Here is a 16,791-nt window from a genome sequence, read left to right on the forward strand (position 1 = left end):
TCATAGTGTTGCACCTCCTTTCAATGATAACTATACCCCACCCCTTGAAACCAATGAGATAGAGATACATGCTCGGTATGGCCAAACCCCTGTACTAGTTTCAATTAAGACTGAACAATATTGCCCAACTGAGAATATTGAGGTGAACGATTCTAATGTTTCTACTTCATGTGCAGATAAAGAAGCAGTGCAAGTTGGGAGTGAGCAGAAAAAAATCAATTCTGAGTCTGTTGAAAGTGTTTCAAAAGCCTGGATACTCCCGTTGTTGAAAAATCCCAACCACACGTCTGTGTTTATATATATATATATATATATATATATATATATATATATATATATATATATATATATATATATATGTCAATCAATCTAACAAATGCCCTTGTGCCTGTTCTTGTGGAAGTTCTTCAAAACGAACTTTAGTTAGACAAGGACCAAGTCACAATCTGATTTATATGAAAATACAAACTTAATTTAACTGTGGGACTCCCGGTCACATTTCCAGAAATTTCCCACATCGTTTGTATGTTCCTTACTACAAACAAGGTTGATAGAATGCGCCAATAGGGAGATTCGCCAAAACAAACCTTTCGAGGTCACAATCACGCAATGGTGACTGGAATGTGAAAAAGGCCAAGAATCTAACTTCCAAAGACAAGAAGGGAATATTAGACAAGAATCCAAATTCAAGAGATGGTTCAGTTATACGAAGACCAGTTAGTTTGAAGTCATCTCGATAATCGATTTCAAGTTCTAAAGCAAGTGATAAGGCTTTTCTAGGTCTTTATGGTTTTCGGTCTAGGGCCGAAATCCTCATGAGTTTCTTTGTTGTTTGGACCGAAATCGCATGTGATTTCGGTTAGGCTTAATGTTGTTTTGTTTGAGTTTTGGGCTTGGGATTTGTTATTAGGTCTAGGTTTAAATAGTTTCATTTGAGCCTTGTAAAGGGTGAGGGACATTTTGGGGGCTGCCATAAGCTTAGAACATGATTTAGAGAGAAACAAGAGAGAACCAAGTGTAATCAAGAATCTTATGTACCCCACTATTCAATAAAAGTGTGCATTGAAGATTAACCATTGTGTTCTTATTCTATATTTTGTCTTGTCTAATTCACTTGATTGGGATTCTGCACCATCAAGTGAATCCGATTGATACATCATAGCATTTTGTGGACTTACACGATGACGTGCCCCCTCTACATCAAGACCGTGCCCAATCCCAAAATAGACGCGTTATAATGAACTACAAAATCCTCGACACCCTCAGGAAGAGTCAAAATCGGGGCCTCACATAACTTCTACCTCAAAGTCTCAAACGTTGCCTGCTTCTTAGGCCCCCAACGGAAAACGACAGTCTTCTTAATCAATCGGGTCAGGGGTATTGTTACCTTAGAAAAAAGGCCTTTTACGACGCGCAAAACACGACGCTCTTTGATTTATGTTACGCATTAGAGAGCGACATTAAAAAAGTGTCATCTCTTCAAAAATTTTAAGGATTTAGGTCGCGCATTACTGAGTGCCCTTAAATTAGTGTCTCATGTAAAAATATTAAAAACACGGAGGGCACCTATAATAAAACGGGCGTCCTCTACAAATGTCGCTTTATAATTTTAATAAACGCGCGTTTCTGGGACTCCTTGATAGGTAAGGGGGGAAACTAAATCCCCCAAAATTTTGAACACCCGCTTCCTCTTCCTCTCTACTCTCTACACCTGCCAAAATCGACTTCATTCTCTCCCTTCTTTCTCTCTGCAAACCCCTTCCTCTCCGATCAACTTTCACTTCCTTCTATGTGCAAACCCTAATCAAACATAACACATTTGAAATAGTAATATCTTCTTTCACAAAATAGAAGATTGATCGAAGAATGATTTTCTTTTGATGAATCGGACATCACCAACAACAATAGCTTCCATCACAATTTGTGTTTGCTTTCAGATTCCACCGTTACAACATCGCACCACAACACCAGCCCTGAGCCACCACCACATTGCCTTCGCAACAGCCCAGAACCACCACTATACCACCACTGTTGCCTATTTCATCTGCGTAGTAGGCCTATTTCAAAGGTAATTCTTCCTTTTTCAACCATAGTTACCTGTTTCATGTCCTACTGGTCCTTCTTTTTGGACGATTTTTTGTGCCTTTTTACCCTCTCTCATATATTTTCATGGAATTGTTAATATTTTATGATATAAGTACCTGATTTTTTTATACACACTAGGTGTTTGACTAAATGTTTGAACCAAAAGGGGATTGTCCAAAGATTAATGAACAAGGTTCAAAGCAACCTGCCACAGTGACAACCTCACAGGTAAATAAAAATTTATGTATTCCTATTAGATTCAATTTACTATTATTATACATACACATGAGTAGTAATCAGCCAATTGTGTTTTGATAATGATAAAAAAATCAATTTAGTGTTTAGGAGTTGGAATTTAATTTATGTAATAGGAATTGAATCTCATTTACTTACAATTTCTAAACTGATTTGATTCCCTTTACTATCTCAATATGAGAATCCAGCAATACGGTCACAACTGTGATCTGTTACTGTAGAGTTGCTAACTAAAACCTGTGTCCAAACTCTAGAAGGTCACACACACAATGTTTCTGCTGTATGTTTCCATCCTGAGCTTCCAATAATAATGACAGGTTCAGAAGATGGTACTGTCCGTATATGGCATTCAACCACTTACAGGTGAGCTCTTGTTTTTTACCTTTAAGGGTGTGTTTGTTTTGTAGATTCTAAAAGAATCGGAATGCTAGATTCCATTCCATGTTGTGTTTGGTTTCCAAATGGATGGAATTCAATTTTTGTTGGATTCCTTCAAATTCCATGTTTGATGGATGGAAGGAATTCAATTTCTTTCTTCATTTCCTATCAAAAGACCAAAATACCCTCGTTATACATATGTTAAAAATGTAAACTTTTTCACTTTATGCCACTCTTTTTTTTTTATTCAGACTTGAGAACACCTTGAACTATGGACTTGAAAGGGTTTGGGCTGTTGGATACATGAAAGGTTCACGTCGGTAAGTTTGTATAGCACTTTTTGTTTTTTATTTTGTGGGTCTTGAATCTTGATGCTTCTTCATTCATCTGGATTTATTTTAATTACTGTTTTTACAGGATTGTTATTGGCTATGATGAACGAACCATAATGGTGAAAATTGGACGTGAAGAGCCTGTAGCTAGCATGGACAATAGTGGAAAAATTATATGGGCTAAACATAATGAAATTCAAACTATTAACATCAAGAGTGTGGGAGCTGATCATGAGGTTTGGACTTTAAACCCCATATACATGTTATGTTATGTTAACAATGAAATGGGAAAAAAAAATCTATTTTTTATTCAGGTTTTTGATGGAGAGAGGCTGCCTTTAGCAGTTAAAGAACTGGGAACATGTGATCTTTATCCACAAGTGAGTTATGCTTGTTCCTACCTTCCTTTAAACTGAAAATAGTCAACCATATGGACTTTGACTTTTCTATTTTTCCACAGAGCTTGAAGCACAACCCAAATAGGAGGTATGTTGTTGTCTGTGGTGATGGTGAATACATCATATACACAGCTTTGGCATGAAGTACTGGTTGGTAAAAAATTCGTGGGATGCTAGAAAGTATCACCCGAAAAACGATGGGCCAAAGGTAATATATGTTGTTATATTGACTATTTTGCCCTTATTGTTTTTTATGGATCTGATTTTTTTTTTTTTTACAATTACAGGTTTCGTTTTTTAGTGATGATGAAGAGACTACCAGCACACCAAAAGCAGATGCTCTTTTTATTCCAAGGGAGAATCCAAGGGCTCTGGTTATTTGCCCTCTTAAACAATGGCTTGGCAAATCATCTGCAGAAAAATTAAAAAACTCATCTTCTCCAGCACAAACAAACGGTAAACTAATTTTCTGCTGCTACCTTAAAAATAAAAATAATCATTTTTTATCTCATTTTTTTATTTGAATTCAGGTGATTACACTGGGTTTGCTTCTTCCCCTCCTTTAAATGGTCGCTCTACGGAAAACGGTAACAGTAAGATCATTTCTTTTACTGCAATTTGAATATTTGGAACTCAATTCCATACTAATATCAAAATCTTTGATTACAGGAAACCATTCTGAAAACGGAACCCTAAAGGAACAAACACCAATCAAAACCCCCCAAAAACAAAACGGAGGATGTGATGGTGGCGAGATGGAAGATGGCTTTGAGTTTATCGTTAAAAACAAAGGCATCAACACCGAGGTGGCTTACCCATATCAGGCAACAGATGGAACCTGCAACACCAAGGAATTAAGCTGTCCATGCTGCCACCATTACTGGGTATGAAAAAGTGCCAGCCAACAGTGAATCCACATTGTTACAGGCAGTCGCTAATCAACCCGTATTAGTTGCCATTGATGCCAGTGGCATCGGTTTCCAGTTCTATTCAGGTGACATGTCCAATAACGATAACAAAAACTAAAATCAAGTAAAAATGTTTGCTAAAATGCTTGTAATTTTATTATATATTTGGCTTATATAGGGATGCCATAGGATACAAAAGGGGACATTTTGTTTTAATTGCAAAAATAATCATTTCTGCACTAGGCTACTTGATGCTGGGAACTTTTATTTATGTGCTTATCGTTGATGGATCTACATTCAATGCCAATGTATTATCAAGGTACCATTTAAAATTTCCCTTTTATTTAATTTATGTAAAAAAGTGTAATAGTAAATGCTCATACATAGTTGTAAATGCTCACAGGTGCATGATAGCAACAACAACCGATTTCTATTTTTGTATTGTCATTGTAGCAGTAAGTCTTTGTTTATTATATACTTTCCAACTATAGTGAAAAGGAGATTTTTCGACTTTTGTTATAACAATAATGTTTGATTGCTTCTTTTGATCAGGTGTGGATTGCATATAAGGAATCAAGGTGGATAAGTGCTTTCTTTTGGATACTTTCACTTCTATCTTTTTGGAGGGTAAGCATATATAGAAACTAGCTCACTTTCCTTTTTTCACTCTCTTAAGTATATAACTTTATATGGGATGCTGTTTGGATTTACAACTGAAGGAATCATGGTATATTTCCAGGACCCTGAAATCATTTACATTGTCTTATTTTCTCAAAATATTAATTGTTTATGTTGCTTCCAAATACAAGGTATGAAAAGCTGCAATGGTGGGATGATGCCCTTAAAGCATACACTGCAAAATCTACTCAAGCAACAAGTCAACGTCTTATCTTGGATGCTACACTAGGTATTATTCAAATATACCATGCCATGGTGTTATAGTATTTATATTATTATCATTTCAAGGTAATTAATTAAAATATTTGTTCATTCTTATGACGAATGAGGAGTCAGTGACAGATGGGTATATATTATATAATGAAAACACTATAATTATAAACATTTTTTTTACTATAAATAAATTATTTGAGTTAAAATGGCATGAATGATTTCAGGTAAATGGGGATGGTAATTCTGAAAATGGCTCCCATATATGTGAACAATATCCATTTTCAGTAAATGAGAAGGTTGTTATTTTTATTTATTTCACTTTTGTTTTCTATGTGAAGATATACTGACAAAAAATACATTACATGACATGATATGTTGGTTGAGTAGCTTTACGTGTTCTAATGGGTGGTGTTTGATGGAATTGTGATGATATACTCTCTAGTTTATATGATCAAAGATTGTCATTGTGAATATCATTGTTGATAGCTTTACAGATAATATTTACCATTTGTATGCGGGTATTCTTGTCATTGTGTTTGTCATTTTTGATATTAGGTAATTCATATTGTAGTGTATTTATTCCAAATCCCAAATTCTTTGGATGGAGAAAAGGGTAATTTCGTCTTTTACAGCTAACATTCCAAGTTTGATTCTTCTAATAATTGTATTAACATATTAATTTTTTGACTTTTATTTGATCAGGTCACAAGAATTATCGGAGCAGGGGTTCAATATTAGTCTTAAAGACGTATGAAAGGCAAGATTCAACTCTACTTTGTTGGAATTTGATGTTTATCATCTTTGTGTATATCTTTTTAGTTTGTATAGCATTACATTGCATAAGGTGTCCCTTAATAGCAATTTAGTATTATGTTATATAGTTAGGGAAAACCTCTTAATAACAATGTACAATTAGATCCCCTTAATATAAATGTATTACAATTTTTTGACATGATGTTTTTGGTATATATTTGTTTACATATGGAACGATTATTTGTATGACATTAAATTTATGCAATGGATTCTATTTTTGTATATGATATTTTATTATCTATTATCTATTATTAAACATTAAATACAAATTTAATTTGAAAATAAGCAAATCTATAAATAATATTTTTTTAAACATTTAAAATTATGATACGCAAAAATGTGTGTCATCTTTATTTATGACATGGCCTTTCTTGACAGGGGCTTCCTTGATACGCATTGCGTGTCATAAACACGCGCGTCATAAGGTTACGACACGCAAATGCGTGTCGTCTTCTTTTATGACAGGGCCTTCCTTGATACGCATTGCGTGTCATAACCGCGCGTCGTAAATGCGTGTCATAAATGCGCGTCGTAAATGCGCGTCGTCTCTCTTTATGACAGGGCCTTCCTTGACGCGCATTTGCGCGTCGTCTGAGCGTTTTACGACGCACAATGAGCGTCGTAAAAGGCCTTTTTCTAGTAGTGTAGATAAATCTCCGATAGTATCCAGCTAGCCCAAGGAAGATCTGAATCTCAAATGGAGACTTCGGGACCTCCTATCTCATCACGACCTCCACTTTGGCCGGATCGACCAGAATACCGTCCTGGTAGATAAGGTCAGAAACTGCACCTCGCGGGACTAGAACACATACTTAGAGAACTTCACGTACAACCTCTCCCTCCTAAGGATATCTAACACCTCTCGCAAGTGCTCCTCATGTTGTTCCTGGGTATTGGAATAGACCAAGATATCATTAATAAATACTATCACCGAACGATCCAACATCGGTGTGCACACACAATTCATGAGGTCCATGAACGCGGCTGGGGAATTAGTGAGCCGAGCCTAAAAGGCATCACCACGAACTCATAATGACCATAACGAGTCCGAAAGACTGTCTTCTGCACATCATCTTCTGTGACCCTCATCTTGTGGTATTCCGAGTGCAGATCAATCTTGTAAAACCAAGACGCCCCTGAAGCTGGTCAAACAAATCATCGATCTTCGACAGTGGATAACGGATTTTCATCGTTAGCTTATTCAACTCCCGGTAGTCAATACACATCCAATGCGACCCATCATTCTTCTTTACAAACAGGATCGGTGCACCCAGCGCGAGCTACTTGGGCAGATAAATCCCTTGTCTAGCAGCTCTTACAGCTTCATAGACAACTCTTATATCTTCAATGGGGCCAATCGATATGGTGCCTTGGCTACTGGGGTTGCGCCAGGAACTAGATGAATCCAAAAATTTCCACATGCCTCTTCGGAGGCACTCCGGGTAAATCCTCCGGAAACATGTCTGAGTAATCTCGAATAACTGGCACCCCATCAACCGTCCCTCTATCCTGCTCCCGAGTATCCACAACATAAGCGACAAACCCATAGTAACCCTGGTAGAGATAGCGTCTATCCCTAGCAACTGGACATAAAACGGGGCTGCGCTAAGCTCCCTCTCCTAGGACCACCAACTCTCCCCCACTTTGGGTCCGCATAGGCACTAGCTGGTGCTCGTAATCAATCACCGCCCTATTAGGGCTCAACCAGTCCATCCCTACTAGACCTTGTTCCCGCGTAGAGGGATGGGAAGCAAGCTAATAGAGTAACGCTCGCCATACATCCTCAAAACACAATCCCAATGCACCCTCAATGCTCGGACAGACCGCTCATCAACAATCTCAACCTCTAATGGGTAGTCTAACACACTTGGAGATCTGACAAATCTTTTGCTGAGTGCAAGAGATACGAAAAATCGGGTGGCCCCCGAGTCGAACAACACCAAAATAGGAATATCGTTCACATGGAACGATCCTAAAACAAAACACATAAAATATAAGTATCGAAATTAAAATAAAATAAAATTTAAAGGAAAGAAAGATAACCGTCGCTACATCTGGTGCGGCTTGCGCCTCCTCCACAGTCAACTGAAAGGCTCGGCTCATCACCACTATAGCATCTGTCTTGCCCTGACGGTCTTCTGTGATCCATAGGTTCGTTGGAGTTATCTCCACCATTAGTGCTCCCAATGCTAGACTCGGGCAATGGGCCTTCTTGTGGACCCTCAGGGAAGAAACCGGTCAGCTGAGAGACTCGATGTCTGCTATCCACCTTCTAGTTGAAATGGGGTCTTCACCCTGAAGAAGTCTGGTGCTCCACACCCCCTGAAATCCTTGAAGGAGAGCGTGCGATCCCTAGAATGGCTAGGTGCCATATCACTCTTGAAAGCCCTAAGGCAATCCTTAATTAGTTCGATAATACCTTCCTTGATCGAACTGAAAATCACCGGGGTCACTTCAATAATGCCTCTAGTAATCTCAGATGCAATGAACTCCCACAGACCATTATCAAACGGCTCGGAACCCGTACTCGAACCAAACCCAGATCCAGAATCTCCTGCTCCCCGATGTATTGTCACCATTCTTAAACAAACCATACAACCATCAGGATCATGAATACAAATTGCAAGATTTCACATTCTACAAGTTCTCTAGGCTTCCTCGTGACACTCCTCGAATTGAGTACGAATCCTCTGCTTTCAGTAGTACGGGCCCATACTACCTTCCACATCTATCCGTACTTTCTTGGAGGATTTCTTTGAATCTTCCAGGTCACTTCCTATCCAAACATACAATTGAAACCAAGTAAGGATCATGACCCTAATCTCTTCCCTGCACCCCCTTAGGACAAGAATCTCTCAACACACTGCCCCCAGATGCCGAAAGGACTCCCACGGCTTCCTCTAACTAGCACACAAACATAGTTACATATTACCAAAACCAGATAATTCTTTGAATGAGAGGTCTTACTATAGAAGTCATCTAAGGCATCTCTCCTAGCTTCTTATCATGAAAAATCTAAGTAGATCCCTAGTCCTAACTAGCATGCAGTTCACATATTCATAAATCAATTCATAGCAGATAACCGGTATGGGTATCTTGGGGAAAACATACTTGAGCCCGACTAATTGCATGCATCACACATCTTGTCTTTTATTAAGGTTCTAAAAAATGTTTTTCTTATGAAAATATATCAAACCCTCGATTTGAGTTCAAACATACCCGAGAGTATGTCCGTATCCCTCAAACCAAGGCTCTGATACCAACTTGTAACATCCTGGAAATACGACTCAAAATTTCATTTTTAATTTTACCAAAATCACGAACATAATTCATCATTTATTTAAAAATCACGAAACACAAGATAGTTCAGTCTATGATCAAGTTAATTAATGGAAAAACATTATCATAGCATAAGTCCCAAAATCCCTACTGCAGAAAATCATAGTGTGATATGACACGATCAAGTTGACCCCTTCCTCTTCGAGCTGGAAGTACCTGAAACACAAACAAAAACAGTAAGCACAATTCTTAGTGAGTTTCCCCCACCATACCACGTATAATGCAAACATATTGTCAGACATATATGGGTGCCGGACCTACCATGTCGAGCATATCTGGATGCTCGACCTTCCCTGTCAAGCATATCAGGGTTCCTGTAACATACACGTTTTGAAATTGTTTATTGTAAATTATAAAAGAGAATAATATTATGAAATATTATGTCAAATTGAGTGTTGAGTTCTAACGGATAGTTTTTACTAGAAATGAAGAAAAACTATGTTTAGAACTACTTAGAAAATATTGGAAGTCTTATGAGATTCCAATTAAAAGCCAAATATTGAAATTTAGCGATAATGTAAAATTTGAAATAAGTAAAATTTTATTATTGAAAGTTTTAGATAATCTTGTTAGAAACATTTAGGTGAAAACCTCATCGAAATCTGAGTTATAACGAATAGGTTATGACCAATCGAAGATCCGCGACAAAACCAGCACGGCGCCGAATGATGTAAAAGTGAGTTTTTGATAAACTACTTTTTAGCCTTAGTGGTCTAAATGAAATTCGTAGTATTCGTTAAATCGAGAAGTTCGATAAAAAGAACGCCAAAATCTGACTTCGTATGACGAAGTTATGATTTTTCTAAGTTCCAGCTTAGCATTAAACAGCTAAAAACTCGAATTTTAGATCGAGTGATTTTTAGCCGACACAACCTAAACGAGAATTGAAGATCTCGTCAATAGTAGTACAACGGTAAAAAGTCTAACGAAAACGAATGTTAGATGAAGAAGTTATGAATTTTTAACGGATTTACCAGTCCCGGTCTTTTAAAAATAATAATATTAAAAATAAATTCAAAATTAGCCGACGAAGTCTAAACAAAAGTTGTAGAGCATAATTTAACCTACGCGTGCATATAAAGAACGTAAAAAATGGAGCCAGTATGCAAAAGTTATGGATTTTAGAAGTTCAGGGCACATTTTCCGAGAATTTTCGAATGGATAAGATCGACCATGTCACCTCGCATGAACAATAGCCACATGTTCGCTGCTGATTCGACCGAAGATGCGGCCCAGTAAGACGTCAACGCGCCTCGCACCTGTGGCAGTTCCGAGCTTCTGAAGCGTGTGCACCTCCGTCCGACGCGTGTCGCGATGACTCCTCGCATCCAGATCCGAGCCTCGCACCTGCGCCGCGTGTCCTCCTTCCCTTCGGCCGAAGCTCTGGACCTCGCTACTATAAATAGTAGCTGCGAACCCTCCCGAGAAAATGTTAGAAAATTGGTAAATCTCACCCCTTAACCTATATTTCTTTCATTCCGACTTCCCCCGAAGCCCCAATATTATTTCTAACACCCGAAACACGTCCCGAAGTTCTCGAGATGCCCGAAAAATTTATCTTTTCGGTTTTGAAGCTCTACCTTCGCAGAGCCTGGTTTTTCAATAAATCTTCTGGTTTTCAACGAATAAAGTCATATTTGGAGCCGAAATGCTGCTCAAATTACTATTTTAACCCCCGGTTATTTCAATGTGAGTTTAATATATAGAAACAATTGTATGTTATGTGTTATATGTGCTATGTGATTTTCAGCGTTATTATTCCGGGTTATTTTCCCGTGTTATTTTTTTATTCGTTATTTTTAATAGCAAAGAAATACATTTGATCATGTGATCAGTGAAAGGACTTAGATCCATGTTGGTACTGGTATGTAGCCTCTGGCCATGTAGAACATGTCTCCGTACACTACAAGAAAAAGACCCTTTTACGACGCGCAAAACACGACGCTCTTTGATTTATGTTACGCATTAGAGAGCGACATTAAAAAAGTGTCATCTCTTCAAAAATTTTAAGGATTTAGGTCGCGCATTACTGAGTGCCCTTAAATTAGTGTCTCGTGTAAAAATATTAAAAACACGGAGGGCACCTATAATAAAAAGGGCGTCCTCTACAAATGTCGCTTTATAATTTTAATAAACGTGCATTTCTGGGACTCCTTGATAGGTAAGGGGGGAAACTAAATCCCCCAAAATTTTGAACACCCGCTTCCTCTTCCTCTCTACTCTCTACACCCGCCAAATCGACTTCATTCTCTCCCTTCTTTCTCTCTGCAAACCCCTTCCTCTCCGATCGACTTTCACTTCCTTCTATGTGCAAACCCTAATCAAACATAACACATTTGAAATAGTAATATCTTCTTTCACAAAATAGAAGATTGATCGAAGAATGAGTTTCTTTTGATGAATCGGACATCACCAACAACAATAGCTTCCATCACAATTTGTGTTTGCTTTCAGACTCCACCGTTACAACATCGCACCACAACACCAGCCCTGAGCCACCACCACACTGCCTTCGCAACAGCCCAGAACCACCACTACACCACCACAGGTCTTTCATTTTCTCCCCTGCTACTCTCTGTAAAACCTAGCAGCCGCCACCACTAGAAACATGGAAAATCCCCCAAAATTTTGAAGTACCCCGCTCACTCCTCTTCACCTCTACCCTAATCCATCTACAATGACTCCCCACGTTTACAAACCCTAGTCTAGTTGCGCTTCTAGCCTTGGTCCTATTTCTTCATCCATTCAGCAAATTAGGGGAACACGACTTCTCATTCATCCCTCAACTTCATCTTCTCAATCAAGAAAAAAGGATTCTGGTTTTTTTCGTGCATCTACATCATCTTGGTGGCGATAAACTCTCTAAGGTTCGTTAATTGTAACCCATTCCCGATTTTTTCTCCCAAATATGGTAAAGTTGTTCGTTTAATTGAAGTTTCCTTTCTTCAACAAAAATTGTGTTTAACTACGGCCGACAACTACGATCTCCTATTTCTCCCAGGAATGGGAGGTGTTACTATGCTATGAAAAGGACGCTTCTACCATCTCCTATTTCTTCAACAAAAAAGTTTATGATGGCAGAGTCGACAACTACGACCGCCACGACTACTACTGTGAGTATGTTTTTTCTGATTTTTCATTATATTGATTAAATTTCAGTTTAAAATTTGTGTTTAACTACTTGATGTTTGTCTTTAAAATGTTGAGAGTGACGAATCTGTTTGGTTTTATTTTTGAACAGAAGAACTTTATTTCTTCATCCCCTGTAGATCATCTCGAAAATCTCTACCCCTCTCTTAATGTTATTTTGTTGAACCTCAGTTTGATGTTTTATTTTATATTTTACAATGACTCGATGCTTAAAGTATGTGATTTTGGCATTTGTTTTCGATGGTTATAAATGTACAATTAAAGTAAATGGATCAGAAAAAAGAGAGCATATATGCACTCCAAGTGATCGACAAAATGCTTGAAAGAGCAATCTTCTACATATCCTAACACAAACCTAAAAATATTTCCTCCTGAAGCAAACCTACAACACATAACCATATATGGGTTAATCTCAGAGAGGTAAGGACTGAGTTTCATCTTCATTGAGAAATTGAATCGGTTGCCTCTTGCTATCATTAACTTTGATTATAATTTTTAGCTAACAAGTTGTCTTTTATAGGAAAAATTGAAAGAGAAAAAGCCCACTATGATTGAGGCGCTTTCTATTAATCTACAAGCAATGCACAAGGTTGGGTGATAACGCTGAAGTGAAGCCAGTTCTAGCAAATTTGGAGGTCAAAGAAGTTGAGAAGATTAGAACAACTAATAGTTTGTGATGGTTCAGTAAGGGAAGCTGCTGCAGACAGATTGGTGATGGAGTTGTAGGCGGTTCAAAAGGCTTATAATATGCTCAAGAAAAAGGATGAGTTGTACATAGGTGCGTGCATTTAATTTTGATTCTATTATTTGATGCGATAATTCGAAGGTATGAACATGATCACTGACTTAATTTTGAGTTTCATGTTTCTACTTTTGTTGACAAATAAGTTGATTATTGTTTTGATGTTTAGCTCACTGCTTTTACTTGTAATTGCTACATAATGTCGGTTAAGAGTTACATATCCGATTGATTGAATGTGACTGAGTTAAATGGAAATACTTAGTACTAAATCGGTAATAGTCAAACGTTTTATTGTTTATATATGTATGCGGTCATAGATTATCCCATATATTTATTGTGGAATGCAAGCAGAAATATTAATTGTTGTGGTTTGGATAGATTATCTAAAATATTCAGTTAAATAAGTTAAATTGAATCTTTCAAATTTGAATAGCTCAAAGGAGATAAGATATGTTCATTGATCAGCAGATCAATACAGTTAAGAGCACTTGAACAATGATAGGCTGCCAAATTTGTAAATTTCCAAGACGCTTTCTTTAATACAAATTCATTTATTTTTTGGCACGTTTTGTGCCTTGTTAATAAAATCTCAATCATAATTATTGGGTCCATGCATGCGGTCAGCTATTTCTGCGCTCCCAACCCGACAACATAGCTTCAAATCAATGTTCTAGCTCAATGTTCATTCCTGAACATCTTTCTTTTGAAGGGATTCATCAATATTGCCACATTCCAAGTGAAGCTCCCCCAATCATTGAACGAAACCGCCCCCCTCCCTTATGGCATGTCGATGGAAAAAACAGAAATCATAGATTTGAAGGTATTTTTATAGTTATCGGTGTGCTAAATAAATAGAAAATTTGATTTTTTTCCCTTTATATGTTTTAAGGTTAATTTTGTATTTTTTAGGTTCGTTACACATATAAAGGAGGGAATTGAGATTGTAACCAAAGATGGTGATGTTTTGTTATAGTTTAGTGGTGGAGAGACTCGTAAAGATGAAGGACCATGAAGTGAGGCACAAAGTTATTGGATAGGTGCTAACTCAAAAGGATGGTTTGGTGAGCTTTTATAGTTTTTTTTGTACAACAACAATCTCTCAAACATCAAATGATGTCTCTGGCAGTGGTAGGAAGTTCACTTCCCCTGTAATAAGTCATCATTTGATTTCACAGTTAGCTTTATGATTTCACATGAACATGTTCTTTATCATTTGGACAGAGGAAGCAGATGACCTGGAATTCACCACTGCATATTATTATCATTTGGCTATAATATTTGCTCTTTTCATCACAAATTATGTGCAATTGTATCCTGCTTTAACTTTTCTATCAACATCGTATGGTTTGATTAGTATAAGTGTTTTCTCTAATTTGGCAGATTTGCAGTTGCAGGGTTGAAAGTATGCTGCTTGTTGTTCAGCTCAAGAATGTAATCAGTTCTTCGGTTCCTGCATTTAAGGTATGCTTGAAAATGTTGAAGTTGAAGAGGATCATGAGCTTGTGTGTGTGTTGATGATCTCTTGTTATTCATAAACAGAGGAGATGAAGGTAAAAAGATTATACTCTTTTCCTTTTTTGCCCTTGGTTTTATAAATAATAACATATATACTAAACAATCTTATAGGGACTAACTGCAATGATGCCAACATTTGGTGCTGTCAGTACTTGAACTATGTAAGCATCTTTCACGATTTTAGTTTTCCATATCTCAAAGGATTAAATCATTAAATACACATAACTACATAAGGTTTGGTTAAATATATTAACAGTTTAGCTGGCTCTTAGATAATAGATACATACCTGCCTGATACATGAGTAAAACTAGTTTCTAAACATGATGAGATTGTTGATTGTAAATTTGTCATGCCAGATAATTGTCTGGAAAGTAGTAGATACTCCAAATCCTATGGGATCAAAATCAAAGAGAGCTGAGTACAAAGTTGTCCCAGTATGTGGATTGGATTGGATGGGCATGAAGGTTCTATATACCATATTACATGGTCTTTGGATGGATCAAAACCGGTGTCTATCTCGGATGATCACAGGTCAATACTCATCCCAATTCGAATGGAACATTGCCAAATATGTGATGTGATGTGATAGATTGTTTAAGTTGGATGTTTCCTTGTTAATAGTCTTCTTTATGAAAAATTTCCCTATCAAGTCAACAAATAAGTTCAAAATCAATGCATCTTTGTTTCATTTGCTATAGACAAGGAAAACAAGTCTGGATCACATTACCTCTTTTCTGATTCATTAGATGTGCCATTTCAGCTACATTTGTTATGTGTGTTGTGTGGCCAACAAACATCTGTTTTCATTACTTTGGTGTTTGCAATTATTGATCCACAATAAGTCCATGGACTGACTGTTATGCTTATAATGTGTTTTTGGATTGTCCTATACAATGTTTTTTTGTTTCTGTGTATTTTGTGCATCAGGTAAAGTTGGTGGAAGAAAGGAATATGAAGCCACTTGATTCAAATCTTGCAGCATTATCAGCAAGATGCAGTAAAGACTTGGAGTTGAATTTGGCTAAGTCTTTCTTGAGTGAGATGGGCCAATGTACAACTTCTTATCCATATAACAGCTGTTTGGAGCATTAGTCTTAAAGAATTATGAAAGGCAAGATGCAACTTTATTTAGTTGGAATTTGATGTAGAGAGTAGATTAGATGCAAATTTAGATATTGTAAAAAATAGAATTGTATGACATTAAATTTTATGCAATGGATTGTATTTTTTGTATATGATATTTTATTTCTATTATGAATTGTATGACATCAAATTTAGATATTGTAAATATTTTTTTAGAACATTTAAAATTATGATACACAAAAATGTGTGTCATCTTCATTTATGACATGGCCTTTCTTGACAGGGGCTTCCTTGATACGCATTGCGTGTCATAAACACGCGCGTCGTAAGGTTACGACACACAAATGCGTGTCGTCTTCCTTTATGACAGGGCCTTCCTTGATACGCATTGCGTGTCATAACCGCGCGTCGTAAATGCGCGTCGTAAATGTGCGTCGTCTATAGACGACGCGCAAAAGCGCGTCGTCTTTCTTTATGACAGGGCCTTCCTTGACACGCATTTGCGCGTCGTCTGAGCGTTTTACGACGCGCAATGAGCGTCGTAAAAGGCCTTTTTTCTAGTAGGGGTAAGAGAATGATTTCTATTCTATGGTATTGGCAGAAGGTTAGACAGGGATGAAAACCTGAAATCTACCAAAATGTTTAATCAGAAAGTGTATGTCTTCTGTGCTATTTGGGCCGAAGCTTTATTGATATATATCAAGTATGGAAATCGTTATGTCTCATTGATTGTATATCTTTGAATCAAATCAATGATTGATATAGAACGTTTGTCACATGATTCACATATGCCCTTGTTGCTCCTTGTTCCTCTTTGCTTCTGCCATATTGAAGTATATAAATGGCATAACGTTATATTGTATCTATTATTGGACTCACTAAGAGTCACAGATTACCCTCT

General features: G+C 37.2%; 1 long non-coding RNA gene across 1 annotated transcript; it reads left to right on the plus strand.

Moving 5' to 3' along the window:
• Window positions 1–2,583: 2,583 nt before the first annotated feature.
• Window positions 2,584–3,156, plus strand: LOC145056674 (uncharacterized). The gene is made up of 3 exons (XR_013685879.1): window positions 2,584–2,703; window positions 2,970–3,038; window positions 3,136–3,156. It is a non-coding gene; the product is annotated as an uncharacterized LOC145056674 (long non-coding RNA).
• The last annotated feature ends 13,635 nt before the right edge of the window (window positions 3,157–16,791 follow it).

The sequence above is a fragment of the Lactuca serriola genome, chromosome 6, assembly GCF_051521515.1.
Source record: "Lactuca serriola cultivar US96UC23 chromosome 6, Lser_US96UC23_V15, whole genome shotgun sequence".
Classification (NCBI taxonomy): Eukaryota; Viridiplantae; Streptophyta; class Magnoliopsida; order Asterales; family Asteraceae; genus Lactuca; species Lactuca serriola.